Genomic DNA, 25,828 nt, shown 5'->3' on the forward strand with positions numbered 1-25,828 from the left:
GGGGAGTGAACCATCGGACAGAAGACGTCTCTCTCTCTTTCTCTCTCTCTCCTCTCTCTGTGTAACTCTTTCAAATGAATAAATAAATCTTTAAAAAAGTAGCTCCAGTTATTGACAACACAGTAGACTTGCATTAATTTTAGTTCTCTTCTTATTTTGCAAAGGGATCAGTGGCAGGTCAAAACAGTTGACAGCCTTGCTAACAGGAGAAGAAATAGCTGAAGACAGAATATGAAAAGCAGCCAAATACATCATCAAAGAAAGAGAAGTGGACCCCATCCAACACAAACCTTTAAAAGTGGATGCTCACAATTAATGAGTGAAACAGCTGCCCACTGAAATCTTATCTAGGGAGGGAAGATGTCCTAAGTTCTGCTTCTGTAAACTCCAGTCATAAAGCTATCCTAATAAATCTGTCCCTGGCATCTCTTTTACAAACATACTGGACCCCCTGACCATTGGAAATGTGGACCTAAGTCATGAAGGCTGCCATTTAAACCCACCAATGCTGTAACAGCTAAGAAACTTGAATTTGATGCTCAGTTCTCAGGAAATCATTCCAGCTGAGCCTAGGGCCATTAATAGAAACTCCTTGGATCCTCCACTGTCTCTGTGCCTGTTTGAAAGAAGGGAGTTTTCCCACCCCAGGTTTCTGGAACAGCTTCAAATTCCACATTGGAAATATCTGATAATTAATATGAGAGGGATCAATGCACACTTCACACTGCTCCCCACCAGGAAGATGAGGTGCAAGATGAGAGCAGTGGGGCAGATCCTAGTCAGACCCTCCTTCCCACCCCTCTGCTGCCCCAGGCTCCCTGCTGAAGGCCACCCAGCCCCACCCTGCAGGAACCAGCCCAGGAAACATCAAGAGGCCTGGCCAGACTGCATTCTGAGACCACCCACAGTGGGAACCCAGCTTATTTAACTGTGGAGAGCCGGAGTCTTTCTGCCTTCTTTCCCTGCGTGTGCATGTTCCCAGAATGCTGCCCCCTATCTCCTGTAACCACTAAATAAAGCACATTAGGGACAGTTTGGGTGAGGTCCTGCAGGAGAGATTCCAGGCACTGGGAGCCTGGGAAGTGGAGGTGGGAGACAGAACAGCCTGGGTCCCAGTCCTGACCTCGGGGGAAGCTGCCATGATCGATGGCATCCTGGCACCCACCCTTCTCCCACACATGTCCCCGCCCCTTCCTGCATGCCAAACCTGCAGCAGAAAGTCCCTGGAGCAGGTACCCTTTCTTCCGGACACGCGGGGAGCGATTCGGGGAGTGGCGGGAAGAGACTCCCTGGTAAGTGGGACCCACAGGTGGAGGATGAAGAGGGAAGACGCAGCAGGAGGCAGGCTTAGGGTGAGCACTTGGAAACTGCCTGGGATCGCACGTGCAGAGCAGGAAATGGAGTAAATGCCAGAGAAGGAGAAGCACAGCCCCCAGGGCTGACCCTGATCAGGGAATGAACTCCCTCTGTTCCAACTCAGGCCCCAGGGAATGGCAGCAGCACACGCATGTGCACAGGCATTCAGAAGGCATAATACATCCGAGCTCCTGGGAACTCTGGGAAATGGAGTACAGGCCGCAGCATCCCTAGAGACACCAGCTGACCCTCCCAAAGGCTGTAGTCAGGGCTGGGTGCCCACAACCAGAGGGCCTTTGCTTTTATTCAGTCCCTCCTTCCTTTCCTTCCCCCCACCAAAATCTCAGGGATCAGTTGCTTTCTTCCTTTCCTGAATCAAATCTGAAAGAGTGACACTCACTGCTGCTAACTGACCCCAAATCCTGGCTCCCTCATAACCTCTGTCTCTTCCAGAAAAATCTTATTTACTACTTTGGCCCTAGAAATCATAAATGACTATGATAGAATGTAGCTTTTAACAGAGGTGTAGAAGGCATGGTTTAATATCCAGTTTTGAGAATACAATTTTCATTTGTGTTTTATTGATGTTTATAGTTCTTTTAAGATTTATTTATTTATTTGGAAGTCAGAGTTACAGAGAAGGAGAGGCAGAGACAGAGAGAGAGAGAGAGAGGTTTACCATCTGCTGGTTCACTCCCCAATTGGCAGCAGCAGCACAGCACCGACCCCTTATAGTTCTTTTCAAATCATTTTAAACTGTCTTTTTATTCATCTAGTACAGAGACAGAAGAATGGACACAGAGCTAACATAGCTGCGTATTCAGAGACAGGTTAAGGGGTTAAATGCCTTATATCATAGCATTTATACCTTAGATTAATTCTGGGGACAGTATTATCTGGAGTTTACAAAATAGAAACTGAATGGAAAGAGCTTAGAAAAGCATGGTGTTTTTTAATATCATAAAAAAGTCTAAGTTAAGGGCCAATCAAGGGGCCAGCACTGTGGCATAGCATGTAAAGCATTGACATTCCATATGGGTGGAGGTTGAACCCGGCTACTCTGCTTTCGATCCAACTCTCTGCTATGGCCAGGGAAAGTGGTGGAAGATGGCCCAAGTCCTTGGGCAGCTGCATCTGTGTGGGAGACCCAGAAGAAGCTCCTGGCTGCTGGCATCAGATCAGTACAGCTCGAGCCATTGTGACCAATTGGTGGGTGAACCAAAAGATGGAAGATGTCTCTCTGTCTCTCTCTCGCCTTCTACTCTGTGTAACTCTGACTTTAAAATAAATAAATAAATCTTTTTTAGAGAGCCAATCAACATATAACACTAGCTTAAAAATCTTTTCTCTTGGGTCTCAGTTTTTAAAATCTGATTTATCAAAAGGAAAAAATGTGAGTGAGATGAAGAGTACCTACAAAAATAATTTACTGTAATTATTTACTGTAATAATTTACTGTAATGATGTACTGTAATTTACTGTAATATTTTACTATAAAGAACCACATAGGATTATAACTTGTCTAGAAAACAAAGGAGATTCAAAGTTGCTATTATTTCATGGTTATTTTTTCTTATTTTTAATATCAAGATAGTATATAAATATTATGCACTCCTAGGTATTTGTGTGTTGTTTGATATGTTTTATTTTTTAATCAGAAATTCAAAGAGATAACTGGGTAACATGGAGTTCTGTGTTTCTGATTACTTCTCTCAATTAGAGATCATGGGATTAGAGTTAGTGCTAGATTAACAATGCTTCAATCTTTATCCACTGACTTCACACCAGCATTTACTATGTTAAACAATATTCTTTGGGTAGATGGCTCTTTCTTGCCAGACTGTAAACTTCATGGGGTCTAGAAACATATTTGCTTTGACACTAAAACTCAGCATCTTGACAGTCAGTCTTTTAGTTGAATAAATACATGATATACAAAATAAATATTTCTGCCCCTCAAGAACTGCCTAAGAGAGAAGAAAATAGAAATCAATTTGATGACTCTCAGTATTAGGTGAATATATAATTTGTCATTCTGACATAAGCCTTGTCATAAAAAGGGCATATGAATAATCACACAGAGTTGAAGTGTATGAACACCTAGGGCCAAGTGGATTAAAAGTTCAGCCTAGCTATGTAAGGCATTCCATGTCAATAGGAGAGGAAGGAGGAAGAGGGGAGAGAGTGTAGGTGGGAAGGTGGTTATGGTGGGAAGAATCACCATGCTCATTACTTAGCAGCAAAGAGAGAATCTGTGATCATTTGTTGCTTAAGAAAGGGTGATAGGCATTATTTAATTAAAATGCAGGCATCACTGTTCTCCTGTCTCTGAAATAGGAAGTCTATAACTCAGAATTCCTTGCTGTTTCATCAAAAACAATTCAAAACAAAAACCTAATTAAGCATAAGTGGAAGTTGTGCATTAGAAGTCTATTCTAATCTCTAGGAGGTTCAGGGGTTGGAAAATTCATCTAAAATCTTGCTGCCAAATGTCCCACACATTTTCCATGAACACTACCCTTAAGCATAAGCTTTTTTAAAAAAAAGATTTATTTATTTGAAAGTCAGAATTACAGAGAGAGGAGAGGCAGAGAGAGAGAGAGAGAGAGAGAGAGAGAGAGAGAGAATCTTCCATCTGCTGGTTTACTCCCCAATTGGATGCAATGGCCAGAGCTGAGCTGATCCAAAGCCAGGAGCTAGGAGCTTCTTCCAGGTCTCCCATGTGGGTTCAGGAGTCCAAGGATGTGGGCAATCTTCTACTGCTTTCTCAGGCCACAGCACACCTGGATTGGAAGTGGAGCAGGCTGTACTCCAACCGGTGACCATATGGGATGCTGGCACTGCAGGAGGCAGCCTTACCTGCTACACCACAGCACCAGCCCCCATAAGCCCTATCTTCTGCAGAACCAGCACCCCAGACACCAGCCACCACATAGCATCCCATGGCACATTCAACCCTGGCAATGTTCTGCAGCTCTTGCTCCTCTCCACTTTCACTGGAAGAATCTGCAACTCCTTGTTTTCATGCAAGTAATTCTGATTCAGATGATGCCCCTGACACAATTGGCTGGCAAGTGCCATGGCATGTGTCCACGGCCTAGCTAAATGCAAAGCTGGAACATTTTAAACTTTTCACTGCCATGGTGAGACACGGACTCCATCTAATGAAGTAGGGGATTTTTCAGGGAGTCTAGAGAATCAAATATGACAAAATGACAAATCTTAACCAAAGAGTGCCATGGTACAGATGAAGAGAACCCAAAATGTATTTTTCTATCTTTTCTTTTCTGAGTTAAGTGCCTAAAAACAAAGCCAATGAGGGTTAAACAGACCCATTCTGAAAATTCCTTAACAACTTCATTTTCATCCAAATTAATATATTACTTGAAGGAAATAAATTTTACATAAATGAAAATGCAGTACCACAGACAATTGTACAGAACATAGCCCTTCAGTTAGCTTCACACCATCTGGGTCCATTAATGTGTTCTTCCAGAACCCAAGCTGCAGTACAATAGAACCACAGCCTCTGACATTCCTCCTCCACCCTGATGGATCTTGGGTTTTCCTCCCACCTCCCCTCTCCTGTGAATACATCAGTAGCAGGATAAATGGAATCCAAAGATACGATGATGTTATTTAACAAGGAATAAACATAGTGTTTTAGTCAGTACAATCCTCAATACTACAATAATAATTCCGAGTTCACTGACTATGAAACTAAGTATATGAAATCTATTCCTAAGTAATCGTACTATCGAGAGCTGAATGTAGACTTTCAGAGTGAAAGAAAGAGAGAATTGTGTAGACATGTGTATCTCTATAATAGAGATTTACCGCTGTACACTATGTTTGTATTTTCTTGTTTTTTTTTTTTTTGGTTGTTTTTTTTTGTTTTTGCAGTCTGGAATAGTTTATTACATCCAGCTTTTCACTTTGGAAATTTTATGATTAGACACTAATATACAACAAATTTTGAATCCTTACAGACAATATAGAGCACCCTAGGCCCTCCCAAGGGCAGAAAACAGACCAAGAGCTCAAAGACTATCTGCAACTGCAAGAAGCAGATGAAGATATCGTCAGAAAGATACATATTCCTGCAGTGTGGCTGCTGAGCAGTTCTGCCCTTATGGATCTCATCTCTGTTTCAGATCATTAAAGAAAGTTACATGCTTTCTGACATTTCTAAAGATTTCAATAATGAGAATCTAATATATGTTCACTATGCTAAGAGCTTCAGAACAGCCCAAAGATGTGGGCCATCTATTGCTTTCCCAGGCCATAGCAGAGAGCTGGATCAGAAGAGGAGCAGCTGGGACTAGAACCGGAGCCCATATGGGATGCTGGCACTTCAGGCCAGTGCTTTAACCTGCTGTGCCACAGCACTGGCCACAACGTAGTATTTCTAATAGAAGAGATGGTTAAGTCATTAACTCCTCTAAAATACAAGTTAAGTATTAGTTTTGAAACTCTGATTCATTCATGAGAAAAGCAAAAGGTTAATTTTCACTCTTTGCTTCTGGGTATGTAAATTTTCTTCTAAGAAATTAATCATGACTTTTACATCTCAGACCCTATTATGAGTAAGTAGAGAATATTGTGGGGTCATACGCTCATTCTATCAAAGGAACATTTCTCCAATTAAAGAAAACATTATGGCCATCCCATATGGGCACTGGTTGGAGTCCTTGCTGCTCCACTTCTGATCTAGCTCCTGGCTATGTCCTGGGAAAGCAGTAGAAAATGGCCCAAGTGCTTGGGCCCATGCACATGCATGGGAGAACTTGAAGCTCTTAGCTCCTGGCTTCAGATCAGGGCAGCTCCAGCCATTGCAACCAGCTGGGGAGTAAACCATCAGATGGAAGACCTCTCTCTCTCTCTCTCTCTCTCTCTCTCTCTGTGGGTGGGTGTTTGTAACTCTTTCAAATAAATAAACAAATCTTTAAAAAAAAAGCCAGGGGTCAGGGAAATTTCATCCAGGTCTCTCACTTGGGTGCAAGACTCAAGGATTTCTACCATATTCTACTGCTTTCTCAGTATGTTTTCAGAGACCTGCATCAGAAGTAGAACATGCAATGGGGCCCATAGAGGATGCCAGTGCTGCAGGTGTTGGTATAACCCATTTTGCCACAGTGCTTGCCCCGTAACAATTTTTAATTCCTAGGAATTAACAGGGAAGAAAGAAGTATGGCAGGATACCTTTTTTAAAAAAATATTTTATTCATTTGAAAAAGTTATATGGAGAGGTAGAGAGTGAGCTGATCAGAAGCCAGGAGCCAGGAGCTTTTTCTGGGTCACCCACATGAGCAAAAGGGCCCAAGGACTTGGGCCATCCTCTACTGTTTTCCCAGGTGCATTAGCAGGAGGCTGGACTGGAAGTGGAGCAGCTGGGACTCTACCAGCACTCATATGGGATGCCTGTATTTCAGGCCAGGGCTTTAACCTGATGTGCCACAGTGCTGGCTCCAACAGGTGACCTTTTACTCTCAATAATCTCTTCTTGGTATTGGCAGCAGTTTGTAATTTTTTGTTTATTTGCCTTCTTCTTAATCTATATTTTTAAAAAAATTACAAAAAGTTCCAGCACCCTGAGAACCTCCATCACAAGGGCATACAATCAGATGTTTGTCCAGAAAAGGGTGGTGTAGATGCAAGGTGGAAAATGCAAGGTGAGTTGATTCATCTTTCTCAGGCTGTGGTTTCCATGGGCAACTTTTACAACCAACTGCCTTATTTGTTCCTCTTCCACAGAGTGGAAAACATGTTAAGTCATCCTATTTAGCCAAAAGCCAGTGGCAGCACTTCAATACGTCATCAATCCAGGGCCAGCATTGTGGCACAAAGGAGTAAGTTGCCAACTGCAACAGCAGGATGCCTTATGGCACTGCTTTGAGACTCACCTCCTTCACTTCTCGTCCAGCTCTTTGCTTGGGAAAGCAGCAAAGATTGCCCAAGAGTTTGGGTTCCTGCACCCACATGGGGGACTGGGACAGAGTTCCAGGGTCCTGGCTTTGGCCTGGCTCACCCCAGCTATTGTGGCCATCTGGAAGTGAGCCATCAGATGAAAGATAGATCTCTCTCTCTCTCTCTCTCTCTCTCTCTCTCTTCCTTTTACCTAAACATACATTACATACATAAATGAAGATGCATAAATGTAGCAACCTTTTGAGGAAAAGTCTTCTGATTATTGCAGGTACTGTCTCAATGCATAAAAATATTCAGACACAAAAATTATAAACTGATTTATATTTATATTTCTCAACCACATACTTTTCAGAAAAAATTGTCTGCCACTCAGCATCAGGTATCAGTCTGAAAGCATTCATTAAAAAATCAAGTAATTTAACTAAACACAAAAACCTCTAGTATAGGCTGCATATAAACCAGTGGCTTCCATGGGTATACACAGATTGATTTTTGTTAATTTACAGGGATCACTGCACTTCCCTGGCACGGAGCTGTCTGAAGAGTTTAAACACTGATGGGTGTGGCATTATTTCTGATATTTGCTTATTATCCAGAGTGCATTTATTCAATATCTATCATGAACTCCACACTCTATATATAAATCTATTTTAAATATGTTGATATTTAATGGTACTTACACACTTAAAAACTGAGCTAATCCTCCTAACTTCTCTCTGGAATAGCTATGCCTTTGACATTGCCTTTTTTCACACATATGGAAATGCATAATATGCTTCTGTATGGTACTTCAGAATTTATAAAAGGCTTTTCAGGTTAGATTTACATAACATCATGTGAAAGTGGCCAAAGGACACAGTCTTCTCATTACAGAGGGGAGAGGTATGAAGTGACTCTCCGAACAGTTATTCAGATTCTGTCAATCAGGTTCAGAACCTTCTTAGGTATCAGATACACATCTAGATTTTTTTCCCTACTGTCTCTTTGTCAGAATTCCCAGCTTATGAGTGAACTTCAGTCTGAATGAATGCTATTATTCAAAGTTCTAAGTGAAAAAGTTACTGAGGTTTGTATTGGTGAGTAAAGCATGTATCTAAATGTTACTTGATTTAATAATAAGTATTGAATGATGAAACTGAATATAAGATTATGCAAATTTTTAAGATGAAGAGCATATATTTAAAACCACATTCTTACATTTTGCAAACATGTTGAATCACCTTACTGGAGCATGTGTTTGGCATAGTGGTAAAGCCTTCCACATCCCAGTCAGAATGCCCAGGCCTCAAGCCCTAGCCCTGCTTCTGCTTCTGGCTTCCTGCTAACAGAACCCTGGGAGGCAGCAGCTGATGGCTCAAGTACTTGAGTCCCTGCCACCTGTGTGGGAGACCCACACTGAGTTCCTGGCTTCAGCCTGACCCAGCTCTGGTTGGTGCAGACATTTGAGGAATGAGCAGTAAATGGAAGGGCTCTCTCTGCCTTGCAAATAAACAAAAATAAATATACAGACATTTACTTAAGGTGTCTTGTTCACATCTAAATGATTTCCCTTTTCACAGTAAAATGCCTAACTGTCCTCTTTAGTAACAATGCATGTTTTGCTCTCCATGTCCACTCCTGAGCTCCAAGTACTGGCAGCTCACCCTAGCATGCTGACTGGTTCCAATGTTCAAGTACTCATCTCCCATTCTCTTTTGGTGGGTCTACCGGAAAGAAAGGAGAGTATCTACAGTAGTTAATATCTTACTGTTGCTCTTGCTGTCCACCTGCAGGCCTGAAGGATGATCAGCTGAATACACACTGTGATGTTCTGGACGTAGTTTCCAAACTTCAGTCACTTTGCAGCGGAGGGACTCTGTCCTCGTCAATCACCTGATAGCCTGCAGGAGTAGGGAGAAGCTGTGTTTGAAGAATTCACAAATACAGTGCATTGAAGCCAACCACTACCACCCCCACCACACCCCTACTTCAGGGTTCTGGCAAATCCCAAACCAGGAGTTTGGGACCAGCAGTGGTTCAGGAGGTGACCTCAACTCCTTACTCTGAACAGCTCCAAAGTGCCTGGTGCACCCAGCGGGAGCTCAGCACCTCGACCTCCCACCCTCCTGCCCTTGCCACCAGGACGCCCGGCTCCCAGAGCCTCCAGGAGGCCTGCAGCAGACCTGCAGGTCCAGGCGCACTGGGTTGTGCATCCAGAGCAAACCCAAAATACAGGCCCAGCTCAAGTGTCACCTCCCCACAAAGTCTCTGTATCCTACTCCCTCCCGGAAGGCTGCGGGCCAGCACTCAGAACTGGGAGTCGCGGCATTTGGGGTTCACTCATGCTCCCATGAAGGAAGATGCCCCATGGGAACCCCGCTCCACCTGTGGGCAGGGCTGAGGAAGGAAAGGCCGAGTCAGCCTCCACCCTAGGACTGCAGCCTGGGAAAGTCCAGGGCCCCAGCGCCCTTGCCGGGCATGGGGTCTCACTAAGTGTGCTCTGAGCCAGGGCCTCAGCCATCAGCAGCTCTCTTGCTTCCAGAATCTGCTGCAGGACAGCTCAGGCTCCGCCCAGCGGGGGAACCTCAGGCCAATCCTTCCTGCCCTGGGGCAGGACCAGTGCTGCCAGACCCGCCCCATGTAGCCTGGCTATAAAGGCGGTGGTCATTGTTGGGCAGCTGGTAGTTGCGGTGTAGGCCGGTGATGTGGGTCGTTTAACTTCTTGGCTGTTTTGTACCTTGGGGCTAGAATGCAGGTGGAGGCCCCAGAGTCAGGAGGGTCAGAAGAAGAAGAGACAGACCTGGTGAGTGCGACCGCCCACCTCTCCCACCGGCCCTGCTGGCTGAGGCTTGCAGCACGTGCTGCACTTGGGGAAGTAATGAAGGCCAAGTCTCATCAGGAAAACCAAGTGTGCGGTGCTGATTTACTCACTGACACAGCATCTGTGTGGTCTGCATGGGCAGACAGGGGGAAAGGTTTCGTAGGAGGGCGCTGTTGGCACACTGGGCCGCATGCAGCTGCCTGCTATAGGCATCCAGGGCAGCAGAGTCCTGCAGGGTCCCTAGAGTCCTGGCCATGCTGTGCCTTCCATCATCCACCCTCCTGCACTGATGCTGGGGGAAGTGCTTCTGCGGTTCATATCTGATTGGAATCCATGGTCATTTTCTCATGATGGGCTGATCTCACACAGTGACAATCATGGGACAAATCACTGTTCTGCAGCATCTTCCTACCAGGAGCATTGCAGGTAGACAGGGGGCAACGGGTGACCAATGGCACCTCCTGTGCATGGTCTCTGGCCCATCCAGGACCGAAGGTGGAAAGGAAAGGAGAGGAGCCGGCTCAAGGCAGTTCTGCTGTGGGTTCCATCAGGTGCAAATTGTCTCCCGATTGCGGTTAACCTTGCAGGGAAATTGTCTCCTTTTGTGGGCCAGAGACAGCATCTGCTTTATTAGCTGTGCAGTGTATTGATAATTAAAATTTGGGCAGTCCTATCTTTAGTCCTCAGAGCGTAGTTACATTCTGAGGAACTGAAGAAACTGCTCAGTACTTCGGGGCTGAGTGTAATATTAGATGGGCAAGCCTGTTGTTGGCTTTTGGTTTATAGCTACTGGGCAACTTTATTTGGTAAAAATACATTCAGGCTCAGTAGTGTATTCAAGGATAACCACTTAGTGAATTGTCTTTTTTTTAAGAATAAGAGTATTGAAGACCAGGTTGAGCTACCTATGGCAAAACTCCACCATTCCTGGGAAGGCCACAATTGGCAAGAAAAGCAGGTAGCAAGCTTTCATCAAGTAAGTTGAGATTCCTGTGTTTGCAATCTGAAGAGCTCACTGCTGAGCTGGGAGGGGAACTGCTCTGAGCACAACTCATTAGAGAACTGCTCTTGCAGACCTTCCCCGAAGGAAGCACTGTTGTGGTCAGAAGCATTCCAGGAGCTGCTGGCCAGCAATTGTGAATTAGGCTTGAATTGAATCCATTGCAAGTATCACAAGAGTGCAGAAAGGCTGTGTCCTCAAATCAGCAGCTCACCAAGGAGAATTTGACTTAACCTAGAAGGTCTGTTTATCTCCATTTATTTTGCAGCATATTCACACCAGGTGGGGAAGATAAATCAGCCTTCAGCTCTGCAATGGCAGTGCTCTTGGTTGAGGCTGAGGATGCTTTTCATTGCATGCAGTGTTTGCAAGAGACTTAGTTCCCTGAGGATTTATGCCTCTCCTGTAAATACATTTTTGGCATTAAAACAAACTGAAGTATTTCTGTTTTAGTACTATGGAACCAACTGAAGTATTTTACCTACAGGCATCTTTGTCTTTAAAGAGCTAAATCCGCAGGATTACAGGGTTGAGTAAAAACTAGAGAATAGCTAATCCTAGTACTAGAAAAGCACAAGGGATTATTTGATCATTAGCTTCCTCATATTCCTCATGTTTCTTTTTATTTTTCTACCTTCTCTTCCCTACATACAGATGGTCTGGCTGTATTGGAGGCTTTTCTAAAAACTGAATTCTGTGAAGAAAATATAGGCTACTGGCTGGCTTGTGAAAACTTCCAAAAATGATCCACCCACCCCAGAACCATCCTTATATGCAAGAAAAATATATACACTCTTCTTAGAAAAAGGCCCAAAAGAGGTAAGACACAATTCCTCATTTCAGCATAAAGAGTACACTCTTGACATCAAGATGCAGCAAAAGAAGTAAAGACATAAGACTAAAGCAAGGGCCAGGGAATCTGAAAAGCTTCCTCTCCTGGTGTCCTGTCTTTCAAATAAGTCTCCCCAGACCTGGCAGGTGGAGCTCATCACACATTACCGCTTCTAATTTTCACTTTCAAAGAGCAGAGCCCCCTTCTCTAACAAAGGATAATGAGTGATCTTTGTCTCAGATGAACATGCTTTCAAACCAAAACTCTTATTATCCAAAATATAAGAGAAGCTATGACTCCCAGCTTTACAACTGCCTGGAAAAGGGTGTATTGCTTGATGGAGAATAACTTTCTGAAGTTGTATTTATTTGCAAGGCATAGTTACAGAGAGAAAAAGAGAGGGAAAGACAGAGGTCCATCTGCTGACTCACTCCCTAAATGGCCACAATGGCCAGGGCTGGGCCAGGCTGAAGCCAGCAGCTTCCTCCAGGTCTCCCATGTGGGGGCAGAGGACCAAGTGCTTGGGCCATTCTCTGCTGCTTTACCCAGCAAGGAGCTAGGGAAGAAGCAGAGCAGCTGGGAGTCAAACTGGCATCCATGTGGGATGTTAGTGCTGCAGGCAGCAGTGTAACTTGCTATGCCACAACACCAGCCCCCAGAAAGAACTCTTATCCCTGGTCTTTCTTTTGAGTCAGAATGCTCCCAGGACTTGTGTTGAAAACCAGAGATCACCACAGAACCCCATGAGAAGAAAAAGGAGCCCCAGAGTAGAGGACATGTTCTGTTTCCTAAGGCAGAAGTTTTTGACTGCCAGAGACAAACATTCAGTTCAGCCTGGGTGTTTGGGAAACATCCCTCACAACTGTTGATTCCAGTTCAGGTAGTAAATCAGGAAGCTGGTGACTGTCCAGGAGATGCCTGTATCAGAACAGCTTCCACCACCGTGAAGACATAGGCAGGAAATACGTGGTCTATTTGGGGTGGGTCTCACTGGAAAAGCAGGACTCTGAGATGGAAGATAATGCAATGGAATGCTGTTGTTCTAGACTCACTTAAAATCAATAGGTCTGGGATTCTGTGGCCTTAGCTACCTAGCTCTACATCTTTCCTTAAATCCATCCACATTACCACATGGTTTTAATTCTAGGTTTTAAGTCCAAACTAATGTAACATGTTTATTATGTAGAATCATCCATTCTATTGTTGTGTATTGCTGAAGCTGAAGTGATGTTTGAATTGTTAAATGGTATATAAAATAGTGAGTGCTCATGTGTAGAAAACCACAGTGGCTGTTCCAGTGCCAAAAACTCTTGAAGGCAGTTAAGCTTTGAAGTGGTCTTTGAATATTTGAATACATTTATTTTGATAACTAATGTCATTGAATACTCAGAGTCCAGGTGTGAGTTGATTTGATTTTGGTAACTGGAAATATGACCAACATAAGATCTTTGTAGTAGAGAAGAAGCATGCATTACTGAATCTGTTCAGGGATCACAAAGTGACCTGAATTGACCAGTTTGGGGTGGAAATCCCTAAGGCACGACTGGGCCTGGGCCGGGCTGCTGTCGGTGGGGCAGAAGGAGAGGGGAGATGCCTGGGACCTGTGGGCCAAGGCTGCAGGTGTTCCTATTGGCCCCTGGTCACCCGTGGGGCCTCAGCCCCTCTCACAATGGAACCGCACATGCACCTCAGATCGTTTTTACCCCTAATTCCACTTTAAAGAAAAGTTTATCAAGGCTGGCACCATGGTTTGGGGGTGCAACCAGAACTGCAGGGCCTGCATCACAGTTGCTGATTGAAGTCCTTGCCGCCCAAATTCCTGTCCCACTCCAGCCAACAGGTGCAGTGGTGATGGACAGGTGCTTGGACCCCACACCACATGGGAGATGGGAGGGGGCTCATCGGCCTTCAACCTCACCCAAACATTGGGGGATCAAACCAGCAGATCGAAGACCCCTGTCTCTATGCCTTTCAAATAAATCTCTTAAAATAAATAAAAAAGAAATGCAAAAATAAAAAGAACCAGCTAAATAGAAGTGAACTGTATGGAGACAAACACCAATATTACATTACTCAACTCTCCACTGCTCCAATGAACAAAGAAGACAAATAAGAGGGATATAGGCCTCCCCTTTTTTGTTATGCTTCCCTTGGTTCTAACTAGCATGGGCTTGCAGAAAATGCACAAGGAATCCATTCTCTTCTGTGGTCAATACATGATCTCAGAATTTCCCTTATTCATTTGCCTAACAGATTTTGATTATGTTACTCTAAGGAAAGGGAAGGCAACAAAACTGCCCTTTTCCCCCATTTTAAAAATCTATTATTTATTTGAAATGCAGAGTTACAGAGAAGTGGTAGAGACAGATCTTCCATCTGCTGGTTCACTTCCCAAATTGGCCTCAGCTGAGCCAATCTAAAGCCAGGTGCTTCTTCCAGGCCTCCCACATGAATGCAGTAGTTCAAGCACTTGGGCCACCTTCTGATGCTTTCCCAGGCACATTAGCAGGGAGCTAGATTGGAAGTGGAGCAGCTGGGACTTGAATCAGCACCCATATGGGATGCTGGCACAGCAGGCCATGGCTTTACCCACTGTGTTGGTACTGTGTGTGTGTGTGTGTGTGTGTATGTATTTTTATTTCAAAGACTCATTTATTTATTTGAAAGGCAAGGTTAGAGAGGGAGAGACATAAGAAAAGAGATCTTTCAACCTCTGGTTCACTCCCCAAATGTCCACAACAGCAGAGGCTGGGCCAAGCCAAAGCCTGGAGGCTGAACAGCAGATAATCTTTAGTTATTAATTTAAAATGAATAGGCTGTAGCTGGTGCTGTGGCATATAAGGTGAAGCCACCACCTGCAGTGCTGGCATCCCCTATGGGCACTGGTTCATGTCCCAGCTGCTCTGCTTCTAATCTAGCTCCCTGCTAATGTGCCGGGGAAAGCAGCAGGAGATGGCCCAAATACTTGGGTGCCTGAATCCATGTGGGAGAACTGGAAGAAGCACCTGGCTTTGGATTAGCCCAGCTCCAGCTGCTTGCAGCCATGTGGGGAGTAAAACAGCAGACAGAACATCTCTGTCTATTTCTGTGTCTCTCTCTATAATTCTGTCTTTCAAATTAATAAATAAATCTTTAAAAAGGGTTTATTAACATATACTATAATCCAATCCAGGAACAGTAAGAGAAGCATTAAATATTGCTACCTATATTTTTATTTATTTTTTATTTTTTTAATTTTTTAAACTTTTATTTAGTAAATATAATTTTCCAAAGTACAGTTTATGGATTACAAAGGCTTCCCCCCCATAACTTCCCTCCCACCAGCACCCCTCCCATTTCCCACTCCCTCTCCCATTCCATTCATATCAAGATTAATTTTCAATTATCTTTATACACAGAAGATCGATTTAGTTTATATTAAGTTAAGATTTCATCAGTTTGCAGCACACAGAACATAAAGTGTAAAATACTGTTTGAGTACTAGTTATAGCATTACTTCACATTGGACAACACATTAAGGACAGAGATCCCACATAAGGAGTAAGCACACAGTTATTCCTGTTGTTGACTTAACAATCTGACACTCTTGTTTATGGCATCAGAAATCTCCCTGGGCTCTAGTCATGAGTTGCCAAGGCTATGGAAGCCTCTTGAGTTCACTGAGTTCGATCTTACTTAGACAAGGTCATAGTCAAAGTGGAAGTTCTCTCCTCCCTTCAGAGAAAGGTACCTCCTTCTTTGATGGCCTGTTCTTTCTACTGGGATCTCACTCACAGAGATCTTTTATTTAGGTCCTTTTTTTTTCTTTTTTGCCAGAGTGGCTTTCTGCTGCTCCTCCGCACGCGGAGGAGCCACACCGGACCGGATGCTTGTTGTTCCCTTTTTTTACAAGTCCTTTCTATAGTAAAGTAAGAATAAGTAAACAGCAAACTCCCAAAGCAAGAATGAGTAGAGAGAAGTGAGAAAGAACAAAGTAACGAACTTCCCCACGACTCTCCAACGCACTCTCCAACCAACCCACACCACCATGCTGTCTCTCTCCTCCTATATAGTCCTCTCCACCAATCCGTGCTCTGCTACCCACACGCCAAGCGCGCCGCTCTCCTCCAATCAGGAGCGGCTATTGCAGCTTATCAAGTTGGTAAGGGGCAGCTGGGTAGAAGCTGTACGCTCCTCTCCCAGCACCACATTGTGGGAGAGCAGATGCATAGAATAAGTCTTAATTCCAGTAACAGTATAGTCTGAGTTGCTCCCCACAGATCCCCCTTTCTTTTTATTTTTTTGGCGTTGATACGCGCCTGTGTAAAGTTCAGCGTGATCTTCATGCTATTGACTGTCTTGTTTGTCGTGCTACTTCAGAGTTCGTTGGAAAATGTCCCATATTCAAGATCCCAGGGATTGGTTATTCATTGTTTTTCTTCCTCAAATAGAGTTTTTTTCTTCTAGCTCTTCTGCTGGTAGGTTTACCAACCGAATTCTTCTCTCAGGGGTCCATATTGGTTGTGCCGCACCTGTGGAAAAAAACAAACGGCGCCTCGTATTCTTCTGAGTAAGGGGAATGGGCCTTTCCATTGGTTGTCCTGTAAATCCTTCCACATTACCCACTGTATTGATTCCTTATCAGCTGATTGAGCATGCATTTCTGCAGGTGTTTTACCGTTCTTTTTCTTGTTCAAAAAATTAATTGTATAAAGAGCTAGGGCCAAGGCATCCTTGTTGGATGTGGCCATTTCCCCTATTCCCCCTTTTTGTTTAATTATTAAATTTTTTAAATATAAGTGAGTGCGTTCTACCACAGCTTGCCCTTGTGGATTGTATGGAATACCGGTAATATGGGAGATTCCGAATTCTTTCAAAAATGCAGCAAAACGAGTTGATGTATATGCTGGTCCGTTATCCATTTTGATCACATGAGGAACTCCCCAGGCTGCAAAAGCCTGCAAGCAGTGTTGGATTACTTGTGTACTCCTTCTTTATTCATGGCTGTGGCCATAACTACACCTGAATATGTATCTACAGTGACGTGAACACAGCTTTGTCGCCCAAAAGAGGGGATATGTGTAACGTCCATCTGCCAGATATGTCCTGGTTTAAGGCCACGGGGATTGACTCCCGCAGGAATCTTTGGAACTATGGTAACAACGCACTTTTCACAGGATCTAATAATATCTTCTGCTTGCTTGCGGGGAATATTAAATTTAAAACTTAAAGTGTGGGTGTTAACATGCCATTTAGAGTGATATTCTTTAGCTTGTTCCAAAGCGGTGCATGCAAGCAAGAATCTTGAATAATGATCTGCCATCATGTTTCCTTGAGTAAGTGGGCCAGGTAAATTAGAATGAGCTCTTATGTGGCCTATGTAAATAGCATGCTCTCTTTGATTTAATAACCCCTGATTTTCACTTAAATAAGAATAGACTGAGGAGGATTTAAGAATAAGGCACTGTGTAGCAAGCATCTGAACTGCATTCACCACATATGCACTATCAGACAAAATATTCATGGGTGCGCTCTCTCTGCGTAATACTGTTGCGATAATAGCTAATTCTGCATGTTGTGGAGAAGGGGATGCTGTTAAGACAAAATATCGTTGATTGTTAAATATAGCTGCTCCTGTTCCGCCTTTAGCTCCATCCGTAAATATGGTAACTGCCCCTTGAATTGGATCCCTTCGCACCTTCTGCGCCCGTTTTATTGAAACCTGTGTGCAGAAGTTAACAAATGGATGGCGAGGGTAGTGATTGTCAATCTCTATTTGTAGAATGAGAACTATGTATGCCCATTGCCAGCATTCCCTTGTAAAGGCTTCTACTGCCTCTTGAGCAAAGGGAACTACACATCGCTTTGGAGTCTTCCCCACCATTTCTGTCACCTTTTTTATTGCTGTTAATATCAAATCAGCCACCGCTATGCCTTGGGTGTATAGTACACGCGGTGCATGTGAATGTGGGTATACAAACAACAAGGGTCCTCCTTGCCAAATGACTGCGAAGGGATACAGCTGTTCCATAAAAATTAATGTTTCTAGGGCTTGTTGTGGATCACATCTTTCAATCTGCATTGCTTTAATTTGTTTTTCGATTTTCTGTAACGCCAAGTGGGCTTCTTTTGTCAATCTACGAGGGGAATCAAGCTGGGCATCTCCTAAAATATTGAATAATGGCATCATATCTTCGGTGGTTAATTTACAATAGGGCCTCAACCAATTTAAATTGCCACATAATTTTTGGAAGTCATTAAGGGTCTGCAACCCATCTATTGCAATTTCAAATTCTAATGGGGTCACCTTTTCAGAAGTTACTTAAAGCCCTAAGTACTGTACTACTTCCCCTTTTTGTATCTTCTCTGGCGCTACTTGTAACCCAACTTTTTCCAAATATAATAGCAGCAGCTTATATGCTTCCATAAGGTGACTTTCACTTTCAGCCGTTATTAACAAATCATCCATGTAGTGTAAAATTTGTACTTTTGGGCACTGTTGTCGAACCGGCTCTACTGCCTGGTCAACATATAGCTGGCATATGGCAGGACTGTTAGTCATTCCTTGGGGAAGCACCTTCCATTCATATCTTTTGTCGGGACCTTGATGATTAATGGAAGGTACGGTGAAAGCAAACCTCTGAATGTCTTGTTCATGTAGAGGTATGCTAAAAAAGCAGTCCTTCAGATCGAGTACTATTAATGGCCAATGCTTTGGGATCATAGTAGGAACCGGGAGTCCGGGTTGTAATGCCCCCATGGGTTGCATCTGCTGATTAACAGCCCGTAAATCATGCAACAACCGGTATTTCCCCGATTTTTTCTTTATCATGAATATTGGCGTATTCCATGGGGAGGTTGATGGTTGCAAATGGCCTGCCTCTAATTGTTGTAACACTATATCATTTACCGCAGCCAACTTTTCCTGGGTAAGGGGCCACTGTGGTATCCACTTTGGCTTGTTGTCCAGCCATGACAATGGCAGCGGCTGCATCTCAGTGGCCCCCACGAAAAACCCGTGTTCTATCCTTTAAAATCGCCTTTGGGCTGGGCTAGGTCCCTTCTGCCTTCTCTGGAGCCTAATCCTCTCTCCTGATATCCCTTTTTATACATAATACGCCATCCTGTAGAACTCTCCAATTGGTCCTCATTTGTTAATGTCAGTCCCAATTGTTCTAAAATGTCTCTTCCCCATAATGTGATGGGGAGTGCACTAACATAAGGTTGCACATTTCCCTTGTTCCCTTCTTGATCCTGCCAATGAAGCACCTGAGCACTTCTTGATGGTGTCATGGCCGCACCTAGGCCTACTAAAGTATTATCTCCTGGCTGAAGGGGCCATGACTTCGGCCAATCATTTTCTGAAATTATACTTACATCTGCACCTGTATCTAGCAGGCCCTGAATCGACTTTCCTCTAATGGTTAAGGTCCACAGAGGTCGATCTGCTAAAGATAAGGACAAGGCTGCAAATTTCTCCCCTTGGGGTCCATGAACATCCTGTGCTCCAATCATGATCAGCATTTGAGCCACAGGTTCTTCTGCCTTGATTTGAATAATACCCTTTGTAGATTGTATTAGCACTTTTAACTTATCAAAAGGTAATTGAATGACTCCGGTAATGACCATTAGGCCTCTTAAAGCATTTGTTTCTTTTCCTATGATTATTCCAAGTCCCTTATGCTCCGCTGAAATTGTTTCTGCCCTCACCTCTATGGCTTGTGGCCCCATTTGAGGTGTTAGTACCGAATATTCGGTGGCTCGTAACTCTGCGCAGTAAATATTTGGTTTTTGTATTGTTGGGACCGTGGCACCCACCGATTGTTTTGGCCCCAGGGTGCAGGGGCCCACATTCCATTTTTTTGCTGTTGTCCATATACACATGATCTTCTTATGGGGCCCGGCTCATTTGGCATCTTCAGGGGATTGCCTGCGCTATTCATTTTAAAGTAACATTCACTGACCCAATGATTCCCTCTTCTACAGCGTGGGCAAAGGCCTGGTCTTCTCGAGTTCTCTATGCCCTGCCGATCTCGGGCTGGAAATTTCGCCCTACATTCCCTCATTAGATGCCCTTCTCGACCACATCTAAAGCATTTTCGTCCCCTCATTTTCTGTCTAAATTGTCGGGTTACAGCTACTGCAGCATGTGATCCAGAAGCTACATCATCCATGACATCCCTACAGATTTTCAAAAAGGTAGGGATGTCTTTATGCTGCCATTTTCTAAGAGCTTCACGACATGTTTTATTGGCCTGTTCATACGCCAATCTTCTGACTAAGGGCATTGCTTCTTCCACAGTTTCAAAAATGTTTCCTGCTGCTTCCATTAATCTGTTCACGAAGTCGCATAAGGTTCAGTAGGGCCCTGTACTATCTTAGTTAGGCTGTGTCTTATTTCTCCTTTTCTGGGTATCACCTTCCAGGCTCTTCTTGCTATCTCTCTCACTTGTAAGAGGACAGCTGTTGGTAATCGGGCCTGCTCATCGGGATTGGCAAATCGCCCTTCTCCATTTAACATTTCCTCATCCCATGCTTGATTCCCTGCTTGATAGTTCTGCTTTGAATATTCTCGCGTGAATTCTTTATAAGCAGCTAACCATAAGAGGAAGTCACCCCCACCCAACACCGCCTTTACTAAGTTTCTCCAATCCTCGGGTATTAGGCCTTGCTGCCCAATGTTATCAAGGATTGCCTGAGTGTAACTTGCATGGGGCCCATACAATTGTACTGATTGTTGCAACTCTTTAAGTAATTTATGGTCAAGAGGCGTCCAACCCCTGTTTCCCTGTTGATCCTGAATTACAGGAAACACCTGGCCTGGTTCCTGGTACTGCTCCCAAGCAGGTTTTCTATAAACAGCTCCCCTTTGCTTGCTTTCGGTTCTCGGCCTTTCTATCTCCTCCTGCATACCTACTCCCTCCATCACTCCTTTTTCCTCCTCCCACTCTTCTTCAATCTCATGTGGAAAAAAGGGGCTTTTCTTTACAGGAGGAAACTTTGGTAGTACTAATGGGCGATACCGGGGTGGTGATTCATCCTTTATGGTTGAATTTGCCAGCCTTGTAGGGCCAGGATATATTCTTGGCATCTCTCTCGGGGGCAAGGTTCCCTCTTCAGCTTCCTTCTCCCCCACGTAAGCTTCCTGGCTCTCTAAATCCTTCTTTGATTTTCTTCTCACCTGTTTGTTACAATAGCTACTCGCCTGGCTGCCCTGCCATAATTCTTCCTGCAATTCACTCCCCTCATTAAGCAACAACTCGATCCCTTCCGTGGGGTCCTGAAGCACCTGATCAACGAGTTGCCACAGCTTCAGCACTTCTATCGATTCCCCAGCCTCACGTAATTTCCGTCCCACCTGCCTCCACTGCTGTAGAAACCAGGGGGACGTCTCCACGACTGCTCTTACGAATGCATGAATTTTCCTGCCCCCTCGTTTCCCTCGCTTAGAAGAAAAGCTGCGAGGAGGTGGGGAGTAGGAAGAGAGAGAAACCACATTCAGCCCACAATGGATGATCTTTAGGGAGAAATAGAGAATGGTGCCTAGCAGGAGGAAGAGGTAGCCAGTGGGCAAAGAGTAGCCAAAGAACTCCATTGTCTGTACCGTCTGTGACATGTTGGAGCGGTGGGCGTAATGGAAGACTGAGTCTCCCAGACGTTCCCAGTTAATACCTCTTTCCTAGCTTCTAATTTTCTTCCCCCATGGCTTTTTTCCTGGGTTCTAACTAGCTTTTCACCGGCACTCTTTCCGTCCGGCCTTCCCCTAGGCTCTTTGCTAGTCTCTCTCTCCGGTAATTTCCCACTTCTTCCCGTTTTTTCCCTCCTAGGTTTCCTATCTGAGTCACGGCACCATTTGCTGCTCCTCCGCACACGGAGGAGCCGCACCGGACTGGACGCTTGTTGTTCCCTTTTTTTACAAGTCCTTTCTATAGTAAAGTAAGAATAAGTAAACAGCAAACTCCCAAAGCAAGAATGAGTAGAGAGAAGTGAGAAAGAATGAAGTAATGAACTTCCCTGCGAACTCTCCAACGCACTCTCCAACCAACCCACACCACCATGCCGTCTCTCTCCTCCTATATAGTCCTCTCCACCAATCCGTGCTCTGCTACTCACACGCCGAGCGCGCCACTCTCCTCCAATCAGGAGCTGCTCTTGCAGCTTATCAAGTTGGTAAGGGGCAGCTGGGTAGAAGCTGTACGCTCCTCTCCCAGCACCACATTGTGGGAGAGCAGATGCATAGAATAAGTCTTAATTCCAGTAACAGTATAGTCCGAGTTGCTCCCCACAGCTTTCCATACCTAAAATACTCTCATGGGCTCTTCAGCCAGATCTGAGTGCCTTAAGGGCTGATTCTGAGGCCAGAGTGCTGTTTAGGACATCTGCCATTCTACAAGACTGCTGTGTATCGCACTTCCCATGCTACCTATATTTTATATAGTCTAAGTATTGTATAAACTAAAATATACAACACTAGGAGTATGCTATCAGTAATTACACTACCAATCTCAGTGATTATAAATAAGAATTTTAGCAACTATACTGATTCTGAACAGTGATTCAATGTTTCTGTTTTTAAATTTAAAAATGCCCCTGAACTTGAATGTTTCTGTGTAGCTCCTCATAGAACTACAAGCCTTAGAAGTTCTATGCTGTTTAACATTTCATCTTCGGTGCCAACTTGATTTTTACACTGCCAGTTTATAAAACACTTCACAGTCATGTGAACCTTACCATAAGATAGGACTGTGTAGAATAAATCCTTTAACTACAAAGACAATCTTATCTCACAAGGGAGGAAGATCCAGAGGGGTCAAATGACTTGCTAATGTCACTTAGCTCTGTTGGCACAGAAACAAGGAAAGCTCTCAGCTTCCTGCCACCTCCTCTTACACCACCTGCCTCAACTAGATGAGCCTGTAATTTTAAGGACGCTCAGGCCCCATGAGTTTAAATGAATTTTTCAAGGTTACATGACAAGTACCAAAGCCAGAAGTAAAAATTATTGCTTCCATCTTTCTCTTCCTTGTCCACAATGGAAGTTTGATGTACACTTATGCATTATTCAAATATCATTTACAACCAAGAAGCATTATTTTTCCCCAAAAATAACAATGACACTACTTTTTTCCATTGAGGAAGTTATTTTAATGGATCATGCAAACATACTTGTTTTGTTTTTTAATTGGAGATGCAAAGAAATGAACAAGGAGACAGAGAAGTGGTATTCACCCTCTAGTTAACTGCTGAAATGTCCACAGCAGTCAGGGCTGGCCCAGGAGCAGGGAACCTAATAATCTGAACCATCACTTGCTAGCTACCAGGGTCTACATTATCTGAAAGTTGGAGTCAGGGAATCAAACCCAAAAACTCCAATGTGGGACACAGACATCTGAACCATAAGGCTGCACCCTGGCTTCCAGACTTGTTTTTTCACCAGTCCTCTGAAAATTAAAGTTAATTACAACCTGAAATCCAAGACTAAGTAGTCCTCAAGTGTGTGTGTCTATGCAAGTTTATGCATGAGAGTTACTTAGGTTGCCCAAGAGTCTGCAGTTTAGAGAGAACAGAAGAGTGAAACATGTGTCAGAGGATGTCAGCATTGGAGAGGTGGCTGTGCTCTAGTCAGAGGCTGAGGAGGACAAGTCCACAGAGAGCAGCAGCACCAAGGGAGAATGCTATACTAGCAAGTAAGGAGAAAAAATGTTGAAAAGCAAATATGTGAAAAGGATTTATTTATCTGGAAGACGGAGTTATAAAGAAGGAGAGACAGGGAGGGGGAGAGAGAGATCTTCCATCTGCAGGTCAACCCACCAAATACTCACAATGGCTGGGACTGGGTCAGATCAAAGCCAGGATCTGGAACTCCACCCAAGTCTCCCTCATGGGTGGCAGGGACTCAAGAACTTGGGTTGTCTGCTGCTTTCTCAGATGCATTGGCAGAGAGCTGGATGGGAAGTACAGCAGCTGAGACACAAACAGTGGCCATATGGGATGCCAGCATCAGTGGCAACAGATTATCCTAATGCATCACAACACTGGCTCCAACAAATGAACTTAGGTAATCAAGTCCAAATGCCAGGGAAACTTCAGATAAAATGCCAAGGATGAGCATTGTGGTGCAGCAGGGTAAACCACTACTTAGGAGGCATACCTCATTCTTAAGTATGAGGATGTCTTTTAACCACTTTTGTACAAGAGAGTACAAGCCAGAACACCATAGCATCTTCCAGATTCGGCACTGCCTGTTCTCAGGGGGGCCCCCACAAACTCCTGTGGTTCCCCTGGGCAGTTTGTTTTGGCTGGAGCCAGCCAGAACCCTGGGGTCATTGGAGTAGGAAATGGGATTAAAGGATTTCATGCTGAAAAACTGCTCCAAGCCAGTTTTTTCACTGAGAGACAGAGACCCAGAATGACCTCCCCGGAGCTCACAAGACCATGCCTGGACACCTGGCAGGGAAAAAGTTGGAAAAAAAAAATCCAGATTCTGGAATCTTCTGGAGCATTCTAGAATATTCTAGAATTTTCCCAGAATGTCCTAGAGATTTTGTAGGATGTTCCAGAATGTTCCAAAATGCCACCTAGTGATCCTAGGGTTATTCTGGGATGCAGGTCTGAGTGGAAATTCCCCAGCCAGGTGCGGCGGGTGTCCTGGTGCTGTGCCCAGCCCGGCTGACATTTACACAGCACACATAGCCTAAGCACCTGCACACATGGGAGGAGAGTCAATGGGGTGTGGCCACTCCAGGACATCCTGTGCTGATCTCTGGGGGCCGTAGTAATTTCCAGCCCATCAGAAGAGGTCCTCGGCCCCCCAAGATGGTCACCGGGCAATCTGGAATGTTCTAGGACATTCTACAAAAATCTAGAAATACTGAGAACATTCTAAAAAATTCCAGGACCCCCAAAGACTTTCACTGCATGTTCTGGGAACATTCTAGAAAATTCTGAGAATATTCACCATTGTTTCTAGAACATTTCTAAAACCCCAATGATGCCTACCTGGTGTTCAGGAAAAATTCCAAGAACATTCTGGAAACATTCTGGAAAAATTTCTGAGAGCATTCTTGAAAATTCTGAGTGTATTCTAGAACGTTTTAGTAAATTCTATGACCCCTGAAGACACTCAGCAGGTATTCTAGAAAAAGTTCTAAGAACATTCTAGAAAGTTCTAAAAAAAAACTCCATAAAATTCTAGAATATTCTAAGACCTGAGAAACACTCGCCTAGTGTCCTTGAAACATTCTAGAAAATTCTGGAAAATCCCTAGCCCCAGAGAATCCATAATGGAAGCTCCTGGAAGCTCCTGGAACATTCTGGAATGCCCCGGGACCTCATCCCATCCCAGTGCCAACCTGGATGTTTGCACAACCTCAGCCCTGCCCACTTCTCCCAAGCCCTGGCTATAAAGAGATGCCTGGTAGCAGCCGGTTCCAGACGACGAAAAGACGATGATGAAGGCTCTCATTCTTGCCCTTGTGGTGGGCGTGGCCTGTGCCCAGGTATCAATCACTCGCATCATTTGTGCAATGTTCCATAATGTCCTAGAATGTTCCAGAATGTTCCAGATGATTGCAATAGACTCTCTAGCAGGCCCTACGGGAGCAACTGGAATGTTCCAGAATATTCCAGGATGTTCTAGAACACATCCAGACAATTCCACAATGTTCTAGAATGTTCCAGAATCTATCCAATTTTGTTTCTAACAATTCTAGGATGTTCTGGAATGTTCTAGAATCTCTCCCCCAGAATATTACAGAACATTCCGGAATGTTACAGACAGTCCCAGTAGACTCTAGCAGGCCCTAGGGAAGCATCCAGAGTGTTCCAGAAAAATTCCATAATGTTCTAGAATGTTCCAGAATGTTCTAGAAAATGCTTCTGGAACTTCCCAGCATGCCCCAGGATGTCCCAGCATGCTCCACAATGCCCTGAA

This window comes from Oryctolagus cuniculus, chromosome 13, assembly GCF_964237555.1.
Source record: "Oryctolagus cuniculus chromosome 13, mOryCun1.1, whole genome shotgun sequence".
Lineage (NCBI taxonomy): Eukaryota > Metazoa > Chordata > Mammalia > Lagomorpha > Leporidae > Oryctolagus > Oryctolagus cuniculus.